Raw genomic sequence first — 21,888 nt, 5'->3', positions numbered from 1 at the left:
CTTGAAGGCTGACTGACAGGAGACACGGCCAGGGCTGGAGACTGGCATCCAGGGCCTGGAGGGGGAGGAAAGTTGGGGTGGGAGGCTGGAGAAGGGTGATGGGAGGGAGGGAGGTGGGAGAGCTGTGGGCACAGAGGTGGGCTGAGCTCCGGGAGGTGCAGCGGGAGAGGACCTTGATTGTAGGAGTGGCCCCGTGCACAGCCAACGGCCCCATCCCCTGACAGTGCTGCCCAGAGACGATGCAGGTGGCCATGCACTGTCCTGCAGCCCTCCTTCGTGGACTGGGAAGCTGCCACCCCAACACAGGAAAGTTAAAGACATACTCCGAGCAGTCCTTTTAACTTCCCTCTGCCACAGCAGAGCTCCGATAGAGATGTGGGGACCTGTGTCTGGTAATTAGGAACATCCCAGTCCAAGCGTGGCATCGGCAGAGGTTGGACACTCTTCCTTGGGTGCTGGGTCATCCCAACTGTGAGAAGTTTTCAGTTTAATCAAAAGATGCTTTCTTCCATGTAGAAAACGAACATGACACAAACCTGACATTTAAGGCAAAAAAACACCTTTTTTCTTCGGTCGATGAATTCATTCAGATGAGGCATTCTGATTCAAACATCTAACAGATTGCTCCTAAGTCAGACTTTTCGGAGAGCTTGTGCTATTGGAGTGACTTCATACCCCCCTCTAGATGGCTCTGAACAAAGCCGGGGTACATCCAGGTCAAGCTCAAGACCAGACCTCATCACCTGCCCAGCTGGAGGCTCTCCTGTTCCCTGCACACTGATCACTGCTCACCTGCCTTTAGTCAGTAGGCAGCCCCCTCCTCTCTTCCCCCAGGCCCTCCGTGGGCTCTTCTCTGTACAGAAACATCCAGAATGAGGCTCTGAATCAGCAAGGCCCTGCGAGGGTCACAGTCACTAGCTGACCGGCCGATCTATGGGTCATCCATGTCCCCAGAGCCCCCTTTGGAGCAGCTGTGGACCACAGGCTGGCTTCTGCTCAGTCTGCAGGGCCTCGCAGGGCCCGGAGCCCACTCGTTTGATCATGGATGGTGGGGCAGCCTCGCTGGGTCCCCAGGAGTACAGAGGAGGAATGGAGAGCCGAAGGGACCCAGAGAAAATGCGCTTCGCCTCTCACCACCTCACTCAGGCCCAGCTGGTTTGGAGACAGGTTTGTTTCACGATCCTTAAAGCGTCAATTCTGCTCTTTCTTTGGGGGTGCCAGCTGAAATTAGAGTGATGTCACTGGCTGCTTTGGAGAGCAATATTTTGAATGATTTCTCACTGGCTAAACAAAATGAACATATTCTAATAACAAACAACCACAACTTTAAACTCTAATTCAAAGTAACGTTGGGTCAAAACCTACATGGCATTTCATAAATTTTTTTTGTAGTGATCTTCTTTTTTATTGAGGCATAATTGACATATAGCATTATATTAGTTTCAGGTGTGTAATATAATGATTTGATATTTCTGTATATTGGGAAATGATCGCCACAGTAAGTCTAGTTAACATCTACCACCACACCTAGTAACAAATTTTCTTTGTCTTATGATGAGGACTTTTAAGATCTACTCTCTTAGCAACTTGCAAACATGCAAAAACTATTGTTAACTGTAGCTGCCATGCTGCACATTATATCCCTATGACTTATTTAATTTATAAATGGAAATTTGTAATTTTGACCCCCTTCACCCATTTTGCTCATCCCTGAACCCCTGCCTCTGACAACCACCAATCCATTCTCTGTATCTATGAGCTCATTTTTTTGTTTGTTCGTTTGTTTTGTTTTTTAGACTCCACACATAAGTGAGATCATACTTTGTCTTTCTCCATCTGACTTATTTCACTTAGCGTAATACCCTCAAGGTCCATCCATGTTGTCACAAATGGCAAGATTCCATTCTTGTTTATGGCTGGATAATATTCCATTGTGCTTTTTTTTTTTTTTTTTTTTTTTGGCGGTATGCGGGCCTCTCACTGTTGTGGCCTCTCCCGTTGCGGAGCACAGCCTCCGGACACGCAGGCTCAGCGGCCATGGCTCATGGGCCTAGCCGCTCCGCAGCATGTGGGATCTTCCCGGACTGGGGCACAAACCCATGTCCCCTGCATCGGCAGGCGGACTCTCAACCACTGCGCCACCAGGGAAGCCCTATTGTGCATTTTCTTTATCCGTTCATCCATCAACAGACACTTAGGTTGTTTCCACAACTTGGCTATTGTAAACAATGCAGCAATGACCAAGGGGTTGAAGGAACTTTTTTATATAGCTCCCTCTTACACAGGAGCCATCTTTTAGCGGTCAGCTATGACTTCCTCTGCCCAGTACTTTCCCTTCTGGGAGCATCCGAACCCCCCACCATCTGTATGCTCCCCATGGAAGCAGCCATGTTAGGCCCACGTGGTGCGCACTCTGGCCACAGTTTATTGGATCAGGAAAGGACACATGACCAAGCCTGGCTGATCGTATGCTTTCTTGAGAATCTTAGAAATGAAGCTGAGAATAAGAGGACAGTATTTTCTTTTTACGTTGCTGGGCTGTATGATTTGAAGCTTAAGGACTGCTGGTAATTTGTTTCGTTTTAACCACAGGGAAAACTTAAGTGGCAAAAGCAGGAAGGCAGGGCTGGGAAGAACCCTGGCAGAGGTGAGCAGTGACAAGAGGCAGAGGCTACTGGTAGTGTTTGAACCTCAGTGATTCTCGAAGGTCAGCTGGATTCCGGTGAATGGGTTTATTGAGACCCCACAATTCTTATACAACGTCCTCTCCTTGCTTACCCTCATTTGTGTTGGATTTCTGTCACTTGCAGCCAAAGTAGCTCTCAAACCTGAAAAGCTCCAATGGCCTGGCCACCTTGTCTTACGCTGGGTTTTTCTTTTCCTCGGGCTCCCCCCTCCCCCCCGACTGCTCATTGACATCTGGAGAATGTCAGAGGATGGAATGAGGAACTCTCTGGAACCAGATCCTTCAATGCCACAAGGTGTCTCTGGTCTCATTTCTAAATAATGAGAGAGCCTTAAATGGAACTCACACTTCCTGGACCCCATCTTAGCATTGGCCTTCCTGCCAGGCAAAGAGTGAGAGAGAGGGGTCCCCAGCCCTGAGAGGTTTGGTGAGGGAGGTGGAGGGAGGTTCCAGCACAAGAAAGATGTTAGGACGTCGGCTGTCACTGGGAATGACAGAGACACTTCGCCTACAACTTCGAGGGTTCTGAACTTTGCGTGGTATGTTGGAGTGTTTCCTCCACCTTAAACTATATAATGGAAAGGTATGTGAGAATAGGAAAAAGTTGTGTGCTGTCCCGTAACTGCAGGACGGACAAGACAGCAATCTCCTATGAGAGGTCTTCTCTTAACCTCAGCCCATGACGACCAGGCCACCGTGGTCTGGTCTCAGAGCCGGCTGGAGTGCACCGTTCACCATTGCCTGCGTCTGGCAGGTCCTCACCAACAGTCCCTACAATAGCCATCAGCTTCAGGATTTGCATCAGTTCTCAAGTCACCGACTGGGAGAAAACAAAAGCCTCATTTGAAGTCTCTCCTGCCTGTTTGTCTTCAGAAGCTGTCCCCCAATGTCTCTGTGAGGGCTGGCAGTCAAGTTGACTAGCCCCTGCCGGACAACTGTCAGATTGGCTGGAGAATATTAGAGGAAAGTGGATTATGTGTCAACACTCCTCAGCACCCACTCACATCAGGGAAGTGATACAGCTGTCACTGTGGCCAGCGAGGCGACTGGCAGGACAGGCCACATTCACCAGCCCAGCTGTCCAATTAGATGCAAGGGCCCGACCCTCAGGTGTGCACAAGGCAGGGAATCAGAGCCAAGTAGGGCACCTGTGTGTCTGCCTCTGTGGCCCTCCGAGGGTCCAGGGCTGCCTCTGAGCCTGCCGTGGGCACTGGATAGACCAAGGGATGCCAGCTTTCTCCCATCTGCTCTTCTTTCTTCCTCACTCTCTCTCTCCTTATATCCCCCCCCTTCCTCCTCCCTCCCTCCCTCCCAGGCTGGATTATGTAAGGAAAATATCAGAAGAGTACCTAGAACTCATGTTGGCAGACAGCAGGAAATATATGAGGTTTGATTAGACACTAGAATAAAAGCCAGACAACGGTAAAGAATTCTTTATTGCTTTGTTTTAAGTGCTTTTAAGAACACGTGTGTTTAAGTAACATCGTCAATTTGGAAACAATGCTGAGTGTAATAATACGGGAAAGTGTAGTTAAAAACACTGCTTTCTGATTGAAATGATGACGTCTTCCTTCTTAAAAAAATAAATAAAGGCATGTGTTTTCCTTGAGTCAGAAGCTGTGTCTTTGGGTGTCTTATGGAAACATTAGCATTTACTCAGGAGGTGAGCCCATGGTGGGGATGGGGGTTTCTCTGGACCTTACCTCTGAGGGCTCTTGCAAGGGCCTTGCCTTGTTCTCTAAGACCAGGTAGACCCGTGGATCCAGCACGTTGAGTAAACAGCACTGGGGGACCTTCCTTTATCTTTGTTCAGAGGATCCTTGAAATAGACATAAGGCTACCCATTATTTACATCATGATTTGAGTTTGCTAAAGACTTTCTGACCCCATAACTCCTTTTGCCCCTCACTGGCACCCTGTAGGGAGGTTGCTATCCCTCCCTTTTCATAGGAAAGAGAATGAAGTCCCAAAGGTATGGTGTCTTTCCCAAGTATGTGCAGCCAGTGAGTGGTAGAGGCTGGACTTGAACTCGGAGCTTTTGATTCCAAGCTTACTGGGTTTGACCCCTGAAAAAGTCTAATATACTGAGCTAGACTAAAGAAGAGCTCTAGCTCCTACCCATTTCTTTGATTTTCTTGTTTCTGACTCTGTGTCCACCCCAAAGCAGCTGCATGATTGGGTGTAGGTAAAGTCCCCGAAGTAATACTCCCTACAAAACCCTCCCTGAGAGTTGGCCTTGGAGCCTGGGGTAGGGGTGGGGGAAGAGGTTTTCCTAAGCTAGTCCTTATAGATGCTTATTATGGGATCTTGTTTCAGGTTTTCCAATAAGATACCCTATTCCTTTGTTTAGGAAATTCTAAATCTCCACCACCACACTGGACTGTTCATGTCCATTCTCAGCTGTGCCAGAGGGTGTCCTGGGGACTCTGAATTAACTACCCAAACACTGCTCTATAAGAATGCAGTGCTTAGCATCAGTTTCTGAAGACTGCATGTTGCTAACCTATCATTTAGCTGGATTTCCATTTCCATTAGATAATTATCAAGCCTTCAGCTTGTTACTCCCTGGTACACACCCTTATCCAGTCAAATAGGGTCATTCATTCTTGTTTAGCTCATTTTTTTACCTCCAAGACTTTGCTCTTGGGGTCCCCCAGCTATCTCCCTGTTGTTCCCTCCGCCCCACCTCCCACCCAGCAAAAGTCACCTCTTTCCTCTGAACTTCCATAACATTTAACTGATACCTCCCTTCTGGTAATGTTCGCTTTTCCCCTAAGGCCACCACTGTCCATGGAGGGCAAGTCCTGTCTTTGTCTCTTAAGGGTGAATTACAACAAGTTTCAGATTTACATATTACCAAGGGTTACTTACTAGTAACCCATTACGAGGGTTATTGAGGGTTACTGTAATTAAGAATTCATACATGGAAATTAAGAACGTACTATTGTCTGTGGAGGACTCTCCTACCGAGTCTGGCTGGGGCACCGCAGAGCTCCTGGTGCACCTGCCCCCATGCAGAGCATTGGTGTTTCTGTGACTTTCCAGAAGGACCCTCCATGACTTGTCTCTTGAGTAGATCATAATATTCAAAGGCTGCCAATCTTGCTTCTTTAATTTAAAAATTGTGTTAAACTTTGCTTCATTATTCATTTGCTATAGGTCATCGCTCTACCCTATGGTGTATGGGGGTACACCTTTCCACTTACAGCAATATTGACCTCTAAGTGAAACTTTTTAAGTTGAAGACATGTTTGGATTGTGGTTTGAATGCGAATCATCCTTACGTCTAATACTAAAACCGATTTATACGTTATCCCCCAACTCTTGTGCTTGTATAGTCCTACTCCACGGAGGATGGTCTGCCAGTGCCTTTGCTCTGTTTAAATGGTTTGCAAAATATTACCAAGGTAAATGCAGTAAAACTGCTGGGCTAGTGTTCAGTTTATGAGGCATTGTTTTATAAAATAAAACCCAGTGCATATAGGCTCATATTCATCGCTCATAGTGCACAGTTTATGTGCCTTGCTAGCAACTTGCTTGTTTTGTGACTTTCCAATTGTTTGCATCATCAGGTCTTTCCCCCAGAAAAATAGGAGTGGCTGGGGTGAGCGTACAGCTGATTTTATTTTATTTTATTTTATTTTATTTATTTATTTATTGTGGTACGTGGGCCTCTCACTGCTGTGGCCTCTCCCGTTGTGGAGCACAGGCTCCAGACGCGCAGGCTCAGCGGCCATGACTCACGGGCCCAGCCGCTCCGCGGCATGTGGGATCTTCCCGGACCAGGGCACGAACCCGTATCCCCTGCATTGGCAGACGGACTCTCAACCACTGCGCCACCAGGGAAGCCCTACAGCCGATTTTAAATGGGCAACCGTCAGAAAAATTTGAGAAAACTGTTTTTGCGTGGCTTATCCTTCTGCTTGGCAGTGACCTCCTTGCCCCCTTAGCGAAGGGACGAGGGGACCCATCTCTGCATCTCGGTGAGCACTCCAAAGCTACGTCAGTTCACAAGTCTGAACCTCATGATCAGAAGGAGCTGAATGAATGGGCCACATGCTCGGAGACCACCCACAATGTTAGCATAAAATCAGGCATAAGTGTAGCCTGCATCTAGCACCTTTCTTCCTGAGAATTTCCAGAAATGTTTTCATTTCTTTATTTCACTTCACCTCATTAAACTTCTACCTGAGAGATCAAATATGGAATCTTCCCCATTTGGTGCGGTTTGTGTCTTTAAAAAGCCCTCCCCCAGCTGCCCACTGCCCCCTTTTAGAGTCAGGCCCCCTTAAGAGAGGGCAGGCCTCCTGCTCTGGGGCAGCCTGGCACCCACCCTCACCAGGACCATTCCATGCAGTCCCTGGAAACAGAGAAACACAGGTGAAAATCAAGGGTATGAATGCTAAAAAAAAAAAAAAGAAAGAAAGAAATTCTGTCTTGCAAGCAGGAGCTCTTGGAAGAAGGGAAAAAAATTCCTGGGCATTAAGAATGCTTAATTGGCTTAATTTACTTGCCTTTGCTCTAAAATATGCTTGTTCTGGCCTTGACACTGCTTCTTGATGTCCCGCCTGGACCCTGCATCAAATGCAGCTCACAAACAGGGTGACTGTATTTTAAAGTGATGGCTTGAAAAATTAACTGTTCTCCTTTTGCCCTTTCAACTCCCAGATGGAAAATCCCACCCTGATTAGCCAATTGATTTACTCAAAATCAAAACATGAACTTCCACTCTTCTCACCACTTTACACAACTTCTGTGGGGAGGAGAGAGCAGGTACATCTGGAATCCGGGCTTTCCTTCTGAACCCTTAGGGTTTCTAACTGGGTGAAGGAGGTGCTTTGCTGCCCAGAGGGCAGCATCCTTTGGGATGCTCAGTACTAAACCAGGAGAGCATCCTGGGCTTTCTGTAACAACTGGACCTGTGTGTGTGCCTTCCCTCCTCCCAGGAGCCCTTGCTCTGGTCTAGCAGATGCCTCCATTCTGGGGAGCTGCACTGATCAGACACAGGTATGCAGGTGGCTGGCAGTAGCTGGGAGCCGGGCTGGGTGCAGGGAACGCCTCGATTAGCACCAGAGTTTGAGGAGGTGGGTCGGGCTGTGAAGGAAAGGGTATCTGATGGCTGAAGAGGTCCTTTGGTCTAAATGTTTTAGGTGCCCTCCGTGTTGGTATCTGGTTTATGAGCTCTGATGTTCTGCATTCCGCTGGGGTCTAGAATTACTACTCTGACTTCAGGAGACAAACAAAATGAAACCAAACCACTGGCCCTGGAGGTGGCTGGGAGAGCCCTGGAAGGGTCTGGAGCCCTGGTTCTTGTCAGTATCAGCTCTCTGTGGATTTGTTTTGTGGTCTTTGACAGCGCGGCCCTGGCTGGGCTCCAGTGGGCTTGGCCTGTGAGACGGGGCGCTTGTCTGGTCCCTCTCCCCTCCCTCCAGGCACCACCCCCCACATCCTGCCCCACCCAGGGATGCTTATCCCAGAAAGAAAAGGAGGACGGCCACCCCAGGGAGACAGTGTTAGGGGAACAAGGACACCTGGAAAATCCTCTTCTCTTGTAGGGTCTCCCTCTTTCCCTTCCTATTTTCCTGACGAGACAGTCATCGTGTGTGTTTTGTGTGTTTTATCATTTTTTTGTTTAAAAATATAGGTATATGTATAATGCTATGTTGTTTGGCTTGTACACAAATATTATACACAATGAACCCCCGCCCAGTGAGGTGTGGGTGCATTACTGCACGGTACATACATATTTCAGTTTTCTGTGATTTAGGAGTTAGGAGGGCTGATGGCTCTGACAGTTGGGAGATGCAACAGCCCGAAGACTGTGGGCTCCAGCCCTCTTTACTTCAGCAAAAAAGAGAGGGGAACATTCAGGCAGGGCCAGCACAGGGCGAGGCCGGGAAGGCAGCAGGGAACAAAACTGAAGAGGGCCTCGCTCTCTGCTGAGCCCTGCACTTGCATCATCCTGAGGGTGAGGCCACCTTAGCTCTCACACCTGGGCACCTGGCTTGCCTCTTCTATTCCTGGCCTTGACCCAGAGAGGAGCTGTGAGCTCATCAAGCCCCCAGAGAGGGCCCTGGGTTCCTGCTGTCCCGTAGCACTCACCCCAGTTGGAGGTGTGAATCTCTGTCCTTTATTTGGTGAATGTCTTGGGCTTCCCACTGGCCTGTGGGCCCCATGAAGCCTGAGATCAGGTGTGTTCTGAGCTGCACTCCCCACTGCGCATAGCCCCGTATAGACTCCCCCGAACGAACACGTGAATGCAACAGAAGAAGCTGGAGAAGGCTCAGGGTCACTGGGTCCTCAGGGGGGCACAGGTAGTTCACGGTGGAGAGTGTGGGGGAGGCTGCTTCCAAGGGGCGCTCCTTGCAGCCTTACCCAAGAAGGGTCAGGATGGGCCATGTCCTAGGACTGAGATAGCAAAGCCAAGACAATGAGAGGACAGCCCAGGAGGGCCTGCTTCCTGTCAGGGGCAGGGTAGAAAAGCTGAGTCACCCCACAGGCTGCAGGGCGGTTCAGGGGATCCAGAGTCCACGCCTGACTCTGAGGACCCCGCGCCATCAGCACCCCTGAAAGGCACCCTGATTCATCGCTTCTCTCCCGTAAGCAGACACAGCCAGGCTCGCTTTTTAAAGCTCCAGATCCCCATCCACAACTGCTAGTACGTGAAGTGCAAATGACATACCCGCAGTTCCCCATGAACCAGCTGGCCCTTTAGGGACCCCTCCGTCCCCCTGCAGTGCGTCCACTGCTTCCCTGGCCACGCCACCAGTCCCACAGCTCAGCCTGCACTGCTCCCCCTAACTCATCTGTGTTATGTTCATTTGCTGGGTGGTAATAAATATTAGAATAAAATAAACCAAAGATGGCTGGCGAGGGCTCCGTTAGCTGTCTTTCTGGTTTCCACAGCAGCTGAGTGACAGCTCAGCTTGGGAGCCAGCCGTCTCTTTCCACCAAGTCAATTCAGCCTTGGGAAAGATGAACATCAGCTGATTCCTGGGCTGTGATGGCTGTTGCCAGTCAGTAAATCAGTCAGATTTTAATTACTGGATGGATGACAGGGTGTGGTGACAAGTTGCCGTCCATGGGAGAGCATTTCTTCAAAGCCGCTTGGAAAACTGAGAGCACTTCAAGAGGAAAAGCCAAGTGACCATGTAGGAGCCCGGATCCAGTGGAGGGACGGTCCCTCTCACATCCTTTCACCCACTTCCCACCTGGATGCAGGCAGAGTCAGGGAGCCGGCACTGACCTGTTCTGGAAGTTTCCTTCCTCCGCTCTCTCTTTTAAAGCTCCCCCTTCCCCTACTTGCCTTTTCAGGCCTGTGAGTTTTAATAGGTTCCTACAGCTCTTTGCCTAAGCAGCTGTTCCGTGCCAAGAAAGCCACGGCAGATTTGTAAAGTGGCAAACCCTGCTAATTAGTTAGATGAAGTTACCTTTCTGACAGTGGCCCTGGCGTTGAAGAAGGCGACATACCTTAAAGTGACTGCACCGGGGAGGTCTCTCCCACTGTTCTCGTGGAGCGCTTCCATCCTTATTACTGATTCCGCGATAATCACCCTTCCTGGGAAATCCCACCCCGAAGCTGTTCATCCCAGGGCTGGCTCCTGGCAGAAAGTTTCCTGTCTGTTATGAATTGCCCCGGGGACCCTGTGATCTTCTCTGGGGATGCTGTGGCCCCAGAACCAGGGAGGTGGCAGGTGAGGAATTCAGGATGTGTGCACCCAACATTTCACCTAGTATGGGGGTGGGGCAATTCACAGCAATTCTGGGGATGCTGGGCCACGCTGCCTCTGTGTGTCCTTTGGTCCTGCCTGCTTGCAAAGCAACTCAGCCCCCTGGACTGCAAGCTCCAGGAGGGCCAGGACGATTTCTCGCTGAACGTGACGGAAATCATCCCTCCCGTAGGCTAGATGATGTTCTTATCTCTTCTTCTGTGCAAGGTTACAAGACACCAAGGGACCATCTTCTACAACATCCTCACCTTGTCAGTAAGAAAATAGGACCCAGAGGAGGGCAGGCACTCATCCAAGGTCTCCCAACTAGGTGAGGCAGAGTGATGGGCTCCCTGCTTTCCATTTCACTCGCTCCTACCCGATCCTGTATTAATCATCCTTCACAATTACGCTTTGAAACAAACAACCGTCAAACCTCCCACTTACAACAGCAAACCTCCGTTTCTCACTTCGGGCCCATGGATTGTATATGGCAACTTTGCCCCGGGCTGCAGGTCAGATTTGAGTCTGTGCCATGTGCCCTTCATTCCAGGGCCCAGGTTGAAGGGACAGTGGCTACCTAGGGCATGTGTCTCTCACAGTAGACTGCAGGAGTGGGAGAGGGCAAGCCAAATCATGCAAACACATATGAAGCCTGTGGTCACATCATGTGCATTCAACATTCACTGGCCAAAGCAATCACACGGCCAAGTCCAAAGTCACACCACAAAAGTTGTGGATGTAGGGCTTCCCTGGTGGCTCAGTGGTTGAGAGTCCGCCTGCCGATGCAGGGGACGTGGGTTCGTGCCCCGGTCCGGGAAGATCCCACATGCCGCGGAGAGGCTGGGCCTGTGAGCCATGGCCACTGAGCCTGCGTGTCCGGAGCCTGTGCTCCGCAATGGGAGAGGCCACAACAGTGAGAGGCCCGCGTACCGCAAAAAAAAAAAAAAAAAAAAAAGTTGTGGATGTAAAATCCCATCCCAGGTAGGGAGAAAGAATGGGAAATGACATTCCAACCTATCACATGTTTACCTTCCCTGTCCCAACTGATGGAGCTTTCTAGAAGGCAAATTGGATAAAAAGTCTTCTTCTGAAAAATTATCAGTAGCTCCCATGATAATCTCTTACACACTTTAGTTCAAGGCTCCATCAGTTGACAAATTTGTATTTTCAGCCTTGCCTAACCATTCCCTGAATACCTCCTAAATTGTACCCAGTCTGACCTAGAAAGCCCTTGACCGCTTCACCAACTCAGAGATAACCAGAGCCGGCATGCCTTCTGGAAGAGGCACTGACAGAGACCCACAGCATCCTGAGTGCTCAAGGCTAGGGGTCCCTGGGCTGAATGGAACATTTACCAGGACTCAGATAAGTTTGTTCTCAAACCTGTTTGCACCTGGGTGACTTGTACTTGTCCTTATGCAATTTAATCAATGGTGCAAATTGATTAAATGAGAATGAAAAAATAGACTTTTTTCCCTATGAAAACTAAGTTGAATGCTTTGGAGAGATGCAACAGGAATGGATTTACAGATAAAAAATCCTGTTCGAGGGATGACAATATTTGTTCAAGGAAAGAAATCCTGAAGATAGAGAGGGATTCTGCACCCAGGTAGCTGTGTGAGTGCTTCTCCACTTTACAGAGTCGGAAACTGGAAGTTGTGGCTGGAGCATCCGGAGAAGAGTGTCTGCAAGACTGATGTCCTGAAACCCATTCAGGGAATCTTCCCCTAGGCTCTGCATCAAAATGTTGGGGTCCTCCACTGATACACCCTTCTACACCAATGTGGTCCCTCTTCTGTCCCAGCTCACAGGGGGAGGACTGCTAGCTGCACTAGCAATGGGAAGCGTGCCCCCGTAGTAGCCTTAATAGGAGGGCGGCCCAGTAGATTCCACTCCTTGCCCTCAAAGTGCTTTGCGTGGAGGAAGCCCTTCAGGATCCAGAAATGGTTGGATTCACCTTGACTGCGGGATGTGTTCATCTAGACCTTGAGCATGCTTTCTCTCTCCAGCTGTGGTCCTGGCTCACCTGGCCATCCCCAAACCATCAATCACAGATGGGCTCTGCTTCTTGGGACGCCTCTGCTTATCCTGAAGGCGGAGCCAGAAATCTCAACTCAATTTCGGGGAGGCTCCTCTGTGACACCCACTGGGAGGTGCTCCATGATCCTGTATGAGAACTGAGATGTGAGAAACACATTTTCCATCTCCTTTTCAGGGATACTACCCCATGTCTGCAAATGAATGCCTCCTCCCAGGGGGAACACGACAATGCACTTGAACTCTGTTTTTAGTTCAGCTTCAAAAATAATTTTAATATGTAGTCTCCTGTTGGGAGAATGTTGTAATGGAAATACAGTATTTTCCAAGGATTAAACAAAGCAACCTGCAGCGAATGGAGGGTTCTTCCCTGGTCTCCACACAATTGTAAATATAATTTTTAATGAAATAAGGTATAATACAAATGATTATTTATGCCTCTTTCCCCTATTCTAAATAGAGAAAAATCTACCCAGCGTTTCTGCTTTTCTCATTTCCTAATTCCTAAAGTAATTTAACAAAAACAAACAAGTAAACTGAAGGGAATGGTAAAATAATCGGTAACTCTCGAAAGAGAACAGCAGTTTCTCAGCTTTTAGATGAATTCATTTTGTTCAATGCAGATGTGTTAAATCTATTCATATCCACATATTCGAGATGAGTTATTTTACTACATTGTTGTGCTGTATAAAATGAGTTATTTTGGTGAATTAAATGCTGGGGTGTAATTTTCAAAGGAAACAGAGATTTGTAAATGCGGCGCAATTTATGTCAGTGTTTCAACGTGATTATTAAATATTACGGGAAATACATCTCATAATCTTTACCTTTCTCCTTTTGCCTTTTTTTTTTTATGTGTGTATACAAGTGGCGGTGCAAATGGGTGTTGCAACCCCAAAAATGTCAAAGAAAAGGCACTCGTCTCCCTTCATGGAATTGTACGTCCCCTCAGAGGATGCATATACACTCTTCTGCTGATCACCGTCGGAGTAAGTAAAACAACAGAGTCAATTCTAGCATCTCAGAGCCCTTTACAAACAACAGTGAGAATGGGTGAGGGAGGGACGCAGTTAAGTCCCACGGAAACAACAATTCCCATGGAGTATTCAATTTGCCAACATGGTGGCTCGGAGAAAGTTAAATTAGTTGATGAATGTATTCAGTAGGGATTTACTGAGTGTTTCTTGACATCCGAAATGCTTTGCCTACAATTGAAAAATGAGCTCCGAGATTCCAGGCCCAGGAGGGAAACGTGTGGAGATGTTCCTTCTCTATAGGGTGTGTGGCCAATGTCACTGTCCCAATGAGGGCAGCCTTTCCCTCTCAGCCCCTGCAGAATCCAGCAGCCCAGGACACTATGACCATTCCATCTCAGTTGTCATGCAAATTGAAACCTTTTTTCCTGCCTGGAGTAAGACCGACTTGTGCTCACCTTTTAGTGCAGAGAGCGGTTCTCACCTCCAAGTCTTAGAAACCCTTCAATTCCCGCCCCTGCTTAGATAGAATATGTGAGCTTCCTGCTGGGTCAGTTGCTGAGTTAAGAAATAGCATCCCATCTAGCTCCTTGACACTGACTGTGGCCTGTTCCCCTATGATCAAGAGAGAGCAGAACCACAAATAGGGAAAAATAGAGAAGGGAGCCCAAGCCCAAATTTTGTACCCGGAAGTAAGTTTTAGGTACCATGTGTTGGCTCGTAGGCTGTTTCCTCCTGGGACGGGGGACCTTGCCCATGAGTGAGTGAGTCTGAATGCTGGTGAGGTTTTAAAACCAAATATGGCTGGTGCTGCATAAATGTCTTCTCAAATTTCAGGTCAGGAAAAAAAAATGCTTTAAAATATTTCACTAAAAAATAATGTTTTAAAAAGCCCTTGATTTTTCCCATTTTCTTCTGTGTTTGACTCCAGATTGAATGCAACAAGGAACAGAGTGCTGGAGTGAGAGCAGAGGAGATGAGAGAGAGAAGATCAGGGGAGAAGAGAGAACACGTGAGTGTTTATTCCCAAGAAAATCTCCCCCTGGGCTTCCCTGGTGGCTCAGTGGTTGGGAGTCTGCCTGCCGATGCAGAGGACACGGGTTCGTGCCCGGGTCCGGGAGGATCACACATGCCGCGGAGTGGCTGGGCCCGTAAGCCATGGCTGCTGAGCCTGTGCGTCTGGAGCCTGTGCTCCGCAATGGGAGAGGCCACAGCAGTGAGACGCCCACGTACCACAAAAAAAAGAAAAAGAAAAAGAAAAAAAATCCCCCCTAACTCCCCTGCCAAACAGACAAACACAAACGAAACACAGGAGGTAAGAGAGCTAAAGAGAAATTTGTACCCAAAATATAAAAATCTCCTTGGCAGAAAAGAGATATCTGAGACCCAAATGCTCTAGAGCAGGAGCTTCCCCTCTCCCTGGCCTCCTCCTTTATCCTTTATCCTTCAGATTAAACAGGAAGCGGAGAGCCCAGACCGCCTTAGCGCGTCTCTCTTTTCCCCTCATTTAAGTGGGAGCTTGAGTGATTTGGCGGCTGAATATGGGAACCCGCCTGCCAAATTCCACCTGCTAAAGGGACTTGCTCCAGCTGTTTCCTAGAGCTCCTCTCCTGCAAAGGTTTATCAGGGAAAAGAGAGCTAATAAAAAAACATGATGAATCAGGAGGCTGAGGAAAGCAGAGTTGCTGCTGTAATGAGTCTCCTTTTTTTCCCTCCCCTGGTGGGCTCACCTCAGCTCTGCCCAGAACTCACCTGGATGTGAGCTCAGGGAGGGTCCAGAAACAGCAGGACTGGATTTGCAAGCCCCCAACGTGGGTCACCCATGCCAGCTTGAGCCGCTGCTGTTTCCCCTCATGAGTGGATGCTCCCAGGGAGCTGTGGGGGATTCGATGGGACAGTGACAGTGACAGTTCAGGAAATGAGGCTGCTCCTGTTGGCCGGGGATGGGTGTGAGCTGGGTGATATGACCTGGGGGCAGATCCTCAGTAGTTCTCCATCTCCCTCCCATAGCATGAGCATCTCACCACCCCCTCAATTCGGCAGTCCAGGCCACTATTCCCAAGAGCAATATTTTACAAGTGAAAGACATGTATTTTTTATTAAATTTTATCGAAGTAGTTGATTTACAATGCTATGTTAATTTCTTCTGTACAGCAAAGTGACTCAGTTACACATAGAACTATACTCTTTTTCATATTCTTTTCCATTATGGAATGGAACAGGGAAAATATGTATTTTTATACTGCACAGCTCCTCAGGACAGGCTAACGGCCTCACCATGCCCCTCGCCCAGGCAGCAGTGTGCTCTGACCCTGGAGGGGAAGATGGCTTGCCAACCAACGGGGAGGCCTCTGCATTCTCCAACAGGACGCCTTCCTGAGGGACCATCAAGGATAATATTGATGTAAAGTGATTTTGACCTTTCCTGCCACCTTCAGACTGTACCTCGGGTATGTTTGGCCAGGGCTCAGAAGCATTAGAGGGCACTCTCTGACCCCTAAATCTGTCATAACACAAGACTGAGGCTTCAGAGCTTAGGGTGCAAGCCCACTCACTGATTCATTTGCAAAAATTTACTAGGCATCGACTATGAGTCAGACCTGTGCCAGATGTTATGGCCAAGAAGATGAAAAGATAGAACTGCCCTCAAGATACTAGTATTCAGCTGACACAGAAATAAAGGAAAATGGAAGTGAGAAGTATCCTTCCATTACTTTAGTCCCCAAATCCAAACCTTGCTAAAAATTCCCTTTAATAACCTCATTGTTGGTTTGACTAATGTGTACACACATGACACACCCCGTACTCTCTGCAAACCTGCTAATTCCTGGGATCAGAGGCCTTGGGGACCCAGTCCTGAGTCATGATGTGTTAGAACTGGAAAGAAAGGCCTCTGCTGTCTGCACAGCATATTGCCAACCCTCATTCATTTATTTATTCAACAAATGTTTACTGAGCACCTACTTTGTCTAGTGTTGTGCTTTGTCTGGGGGATGACAAGACGAAGATGATCTGTCCTGTCCTTAAAAGACTCACACTCAGAAAAGGAGATAGACATAAAAACCATCATTAGAAAACAGTGTGTTCCGTGGCTTGCTGAGGATCACACAGGAAAGAGGGACAGGAATACGGCCTGAGGGGATCAAGGGAGACTTCCTGGAGGAGGTGAGGCTCTTATCAAACCTTATGATAATCGCCTCGTTAATGTACCGGAAGTTCTCTCAGTCCACTTGAGCTCTGGGAGGGCAGGGTCAATATCAGTGGGCTTTGCTTGACATCCCCAGGCCTCCATACTGGTGAGATTTGAGAAAGGGAGATGTCTCCAGGGGGTGGGATGAAGAGCATTTCAGCAAAAAAATGTACAGGAAAATATATATAAGTAGAGGCTCAGAGGCAGAGAAAGTGAATTTGCTCAGGATAGAGGTGGGGAGTGCACTCCGGGATCAGGAGTAGATGCCAGACTCCTGTAGGCAGACACCCTGGGTTTGGTCAGCACCAGCACATTGTCTCTAATCTCTTTGGCTCTGCGCAGTGGCCAACCAATTCTCAGGGGAGTTCCGCCTGGCCCAGCCCCACTTCTCCCAGAGACATCCGTTGCGTAAGCCATGTCTGAACAGGAGGCATTGCATCTGTCCTTCCCAAGGACCAAGGGTGTTGTACGTTTCCGAGGGAGAAGTGTGGCTTCTCCCAAGCTGACTCCCGGGCTTTCACGCTCACCTGCTTGTTTGATTTGTTCTCTAGTTCCTTCTCTGAGCACACTTCCCTCCTCTGAAACACACCAAGAGGGGCACTTTTGGAAAACAAGCCGGAGCTTCCCATCACCCCATCGGTCAGTGCCCACCTTCCCTGCAAACCCCGGGGCCCGTCCAGCCTTGCCTTCTCCCCCTCTCTTGGCAAGTTTCGAGATTTCAAACACGAGTAAAACAGGTATCTCCCAAGACTGCTTCTACATATGTGGCAGGGATCTTTTTTTAATAAGGGCTTGCAAAATCAACCTCTGCTTCCGAGCTTTGCAAAATGCTGCTCTATAAAAAGTTAGGAGCCTCCTTGCAGCAAGCCTCGTTACCTCCCCGCGCCACCCGCTTCCTGTTCATTCCGTGATTAAACACTTTGCCCCCAACTATACAAGATAGGAGATGGGAGTGAAGCAACCCTGCATGCAGCCGTGGGTGTTCAGGAAGAGGATTCTTTTCTTTTCCTCCTCCTTCTCTTCACAAATAGGAGCCTTACAGTAATTAATGCCATTTAGTTTAATCTGTAAATGTTTGAGGAAGTGATGCTATTTGTTTTAAGTACTACTCTCAGCGAGAAAATGCAGAGTCCCCTCCAATTTCTGACTTCATGCTCAAGAGCTAATGAACTGAATTCTTCGTAAACATTGGCAAAAGATGCAAATGAACAGATAGAGACTCCCAATGCAGAGGGACACATGAGAAGGAGCTAATTTTACACAATTGACTCGGTAACCTTTTTGGATCCGTGGAATTAGAGACTGATTAATCAGCCATGATTAGCATTTATTGGAGCTTCTGACACTGGTGCGTTGTTCGTTGTTGCTGTGCCTTTCTTTCTTTTTTTCTTTTTTCTTCTTTCTTACTTTTTTTCCCCTCCTGTTTTGTCTCCTGGGGTTAACAGTTTCTAATCCATTTAACTGCCAGTCTATCATCCTGGATGGGTCAGAGCTAGTCTTTATGGACTTTTAAAATTAATACTAGACAGTTCTCCTGTGACATGCCCTTGCTTCTTGCTGCCGCACTCGGCTGTTTAATTGTAGAGGTGGCCTCTTGTGGCCGCATGCTCCCAATGTTTAGCAAGGGTTGGAAATATGGATGTTAGGAGAAAAACTGGCAGATGGCTGACAAGGCATTTTTACTCATAACACACCAGTAAAACTTTAACTCAGAAGATTTAGTGCGAGCGCGTTCCAGCCAGCAAGCTGCAGCCATATGCAGATTTTTTTCAAACTTCTAAACTGATGGTTTTGCAAAGTGTGCATAAGCAGCCTTTATTGATTATGATGTTAAAAATTGAAAGCGTCAGTATCATTTAGCTCGAGACAGTTTTAAAGGAAAAATGAACATTCGTTTTCATTATGAACTACGAAAAGGCCAGGGGCTGGTGAGGTCCACATTCATTATTTCTTCAATTCCAGAGAGGAATTCTCTCAACTTGGTGTCTCTTCCAAAAAAAAAAAAAAAAAAAAAACTGTGTGCACTTGAAGGATATGAATCAAACCACAGTTCACTTATTCAAGGTGAGGTTACAGGCAGCTCACAAGAGCGACTTGTTGGCTAATTTGGGGGGCACACCCCCTGGGCTGCTTCTTGGCACATTGGGGATGGTATTTATACTGGGCTCAATGTGTATTGATCTTACCCAAAACTATGCTAAATAACTCTAAGGTTCTGGCAGGAAACCACAAAACTAGGGCAGGCCAGCTCAGGGCCTCTGGCACCGGCACTAATTCATCCCACAGACAAGGACAGCTCACCTGGAGAAGCCAATCGGCCTTAACCTCCAAGACATCTTTTGCTTTTTTGTCAAGGAGGAAGCTGTGTTTGGGGCTGGGTACACCAACCACATGGTTATGCATCCCTCTGAGGACAGTTCAACACCAGACGATGTGACATTCCATCCTCTCTTGATTTAATGTTAAAAATGCCCAAAGGCCTTTGTTTCCATTACTGTACAGCTTAATGGCTTAATATTTGTTCCTTAAAATGGGATACGCTTTGCTATGTTAGAGAGCAAAACAACAGCAATAATGAGAGAATAAGACTCAAGGAAGATACTCTCTTTTGCCCAAGCCGTTGAGGGAAGGTCTACCTAAGCCCCGCCCCTTTCTATCTGAAGATACTGGAGAAATCATGGCCTGGGAGGAGGATGCTGAAGCAGAAGAAACTCCGTGCAGAGACGATGAAAGAGGCTCAGAAACTTGACTAATGTGGGCGGAATGGAGCCACCATTCCCAGCAGAGACACTAACTCGCAGCTTGATGAGATGCTACTGAATTCTAATATTGTTCCAGCTCAGCCTTTGTGTTGGGAGCTGTGATGAGCTGTGTTGCCTCATCTTTGCAGCCAGCTTAGTGTCTCCATTTTACAGATGGAAGTGTTTATTTTTACGAGCACTGGGCTATTGGATTGCCATTGGCAAGTAACTTGCCCGAAGACTCCCAATTAGCAAGGGGAGAGATGCTCCTGAGGGCTGCCCTCCTTCTGGGAAGACGGGAGGCGTGGCCATACTGGATAGAAGACATGCCTGCTTCTGTCACCAGCACCCCCCCCACTCCTTAAAGGCACAAATGTGCCTGCTTCTTTGTTCCCTCTCTTCAGGCCTGAGGTTAAAGGACCTGTCTTTGCCAGAGACACTGAAGATATAAGGTGTGTGGATTTAGGTGTCGTGTCTTCAGCCTGGATGTCAGAGTTCTCCAAGTACTGAGAGATTAAACACAGACTCTTTTCGGGATAAGCAGGGTCGCATCTGCTCTGAAGAAAAATGATGCTGGCTTATGAGTTTTCGGGAACCGCAGGATGAGTATTAAATATTTGGGTAACTGAAGCAGAAAGAGTCATGGTTACGGCTGGAACAATCCTTCCCCTATCACAGGACAATTCCCTCCTGGGCAACCTTCTCAGGTAAATCCATTACTCCAAAGCTAGGGAGCATCGTAGGGACGTTTTACAAGTTTAATTACCAGGGAGTTTAATAGAGAGTCCTTACCCAGTGCCCTGAAAAGTGATGAAGTAACTGGGCCAGGATCAGCTGGATTTTCTTCTCTGTAGGATGGGGCTATTGGATTGCCAGTGAGTGAGGGCTGCTGAGAAACTGGCTCCATTCCCGGCTTGGGGCATGAAGGCAGGGTAAACATTTGTACAATCACCGAGGCAGAGCGCTGAAATCTCTTGTAGAAAATTATTTTGGAGAGTAGACAGGATTATGTACTCCAGCCAGAGCAGCATTTTTGTTCTGTCTTCTTGGGTCCCTCGCAGACCCGGTGCGGCCAGGAAGAAAAGCATCATTCTAATGCCTACGTCTGCCAGGGCTGAGTTAGTGGCATCAAGGGCAAAACTCAGACTTTTCTCTGGGCTCCAAACACTAAGTTGCGACCATTCTCAGTTATGTCCAGTTTGGGATCCAGAAAGTTCTCTAGCTTGAGGGTTGGCAGGAAAACCAGGAGGAACCAGAAGGACCATGTGGTATTGACAAGTCCCTTAACTCCTAGACAGCTCCAGGCACCTCTAGGGTGGGATGGCATATCCTTATTGGTCCAAAACTGGCATTAACTGATGCTCATTGGATGGTGAATTATAACAGAAACTCTGTTAATGTGTGGGAGAGCCACATGAATATCAGGCAAATTCATTATGATCGGTGCTATTACAGTGAATACCAAATGAGTTCATAATGATGGAACAATGAAAGTGTTACCGATAGGTTTTATTTCTGTAACAAATCCTCCATGTAAAAGCCCCTCCTGTAGTGTTAATTCTAATATAAGTTTGCATTTGAATATTAGCCTCATCAAGTAAATTATGTTTTTCAGTATCCCGCACAATAACACTCAGGGTAGCGTTTGATTCTGCTTGGCTTTCTTGCCATTGGGACAAGGTCCCCAACCCCACAATTTCCAATCTGCCTTAGAGTTTGATGACTGCTCTAAAGGGGTCACATTTTCCTTTGAGTGTCCAATCATTAGAAATTCATTTAGCATCCCATATAATAGCACTAATGCAATAGGACAGGATGAGTACGAAATTCATCTTGCATTCATCTAGATGTAATATGTACTTCTGAGAGAGTTCCACTCTGATTCAGCTTGAGTGTAGCCCTAGTTAATGGACAGTTTAAAAATAAAGCATTCCTAGTAGATGAAGGCTCCATTTCTCTTGATGGACATTTGGAATTTTGTGGAGTCACAGTTATAATGTCAAAAGGGTTTGTCCAGCTCAGTCTAAAGCCATTCAGAATGTGGACACCAGTGCTCCTGTGGGCCCAGGCTTAGGAGGGAGACGCAATTGATCTGAAATGTATTGATAACATGAAGGCAAGCTGATGTGTATGGAGAGTTTGCTGTGCTCCTGATTCCATGATAAATGCCAAGGTAGGTTATCACTTTGTCAGATAGGTATGTACCATTCATAACTTGAGTTACAGCTATGAAGGTTCAGTAACTTATTTGGTGTCTTGCAGGTAACACATGGCAGAGACAAGAGTCAAGCCTGTAGTCCTATCTGCTCTCAAGAGCTGCCTCTCACAACTGTAGATTTCCTCCCAGAATCCAGCCAGGTTTAGGCTCTCAAAAAGTATTTGAATGAATGCACCTTTGAAAGGATCCCTCTTGGCCAAAGCAATGGGAAAATGCTACAGAGAATTAAGTAATATTTCAAACTCAGGCTTGTGTATATGTATTAGCTATTGCCTGGGATCAATTGTTGGAGTCCAGAGAATAACAAGGCTTATATTTCTCTGCATCCTC

The sequence above is a fragment of the Mesoplodon mirus genome (genome assembly GCF_964341445.2).
Source record: "Mesoplodon mirus genome assembly, chromosome: 19".
In the NCBI taxonomy this organism is placed as follows: Eukaryota; Metazoa; Chordata; class Mammalia; order Artiodactyla; family Ziphiidae; genus Mesoplodon; species Mesoplodon mirus.
Note: the sequence above shows the minus strand (reverse complement) of the source record.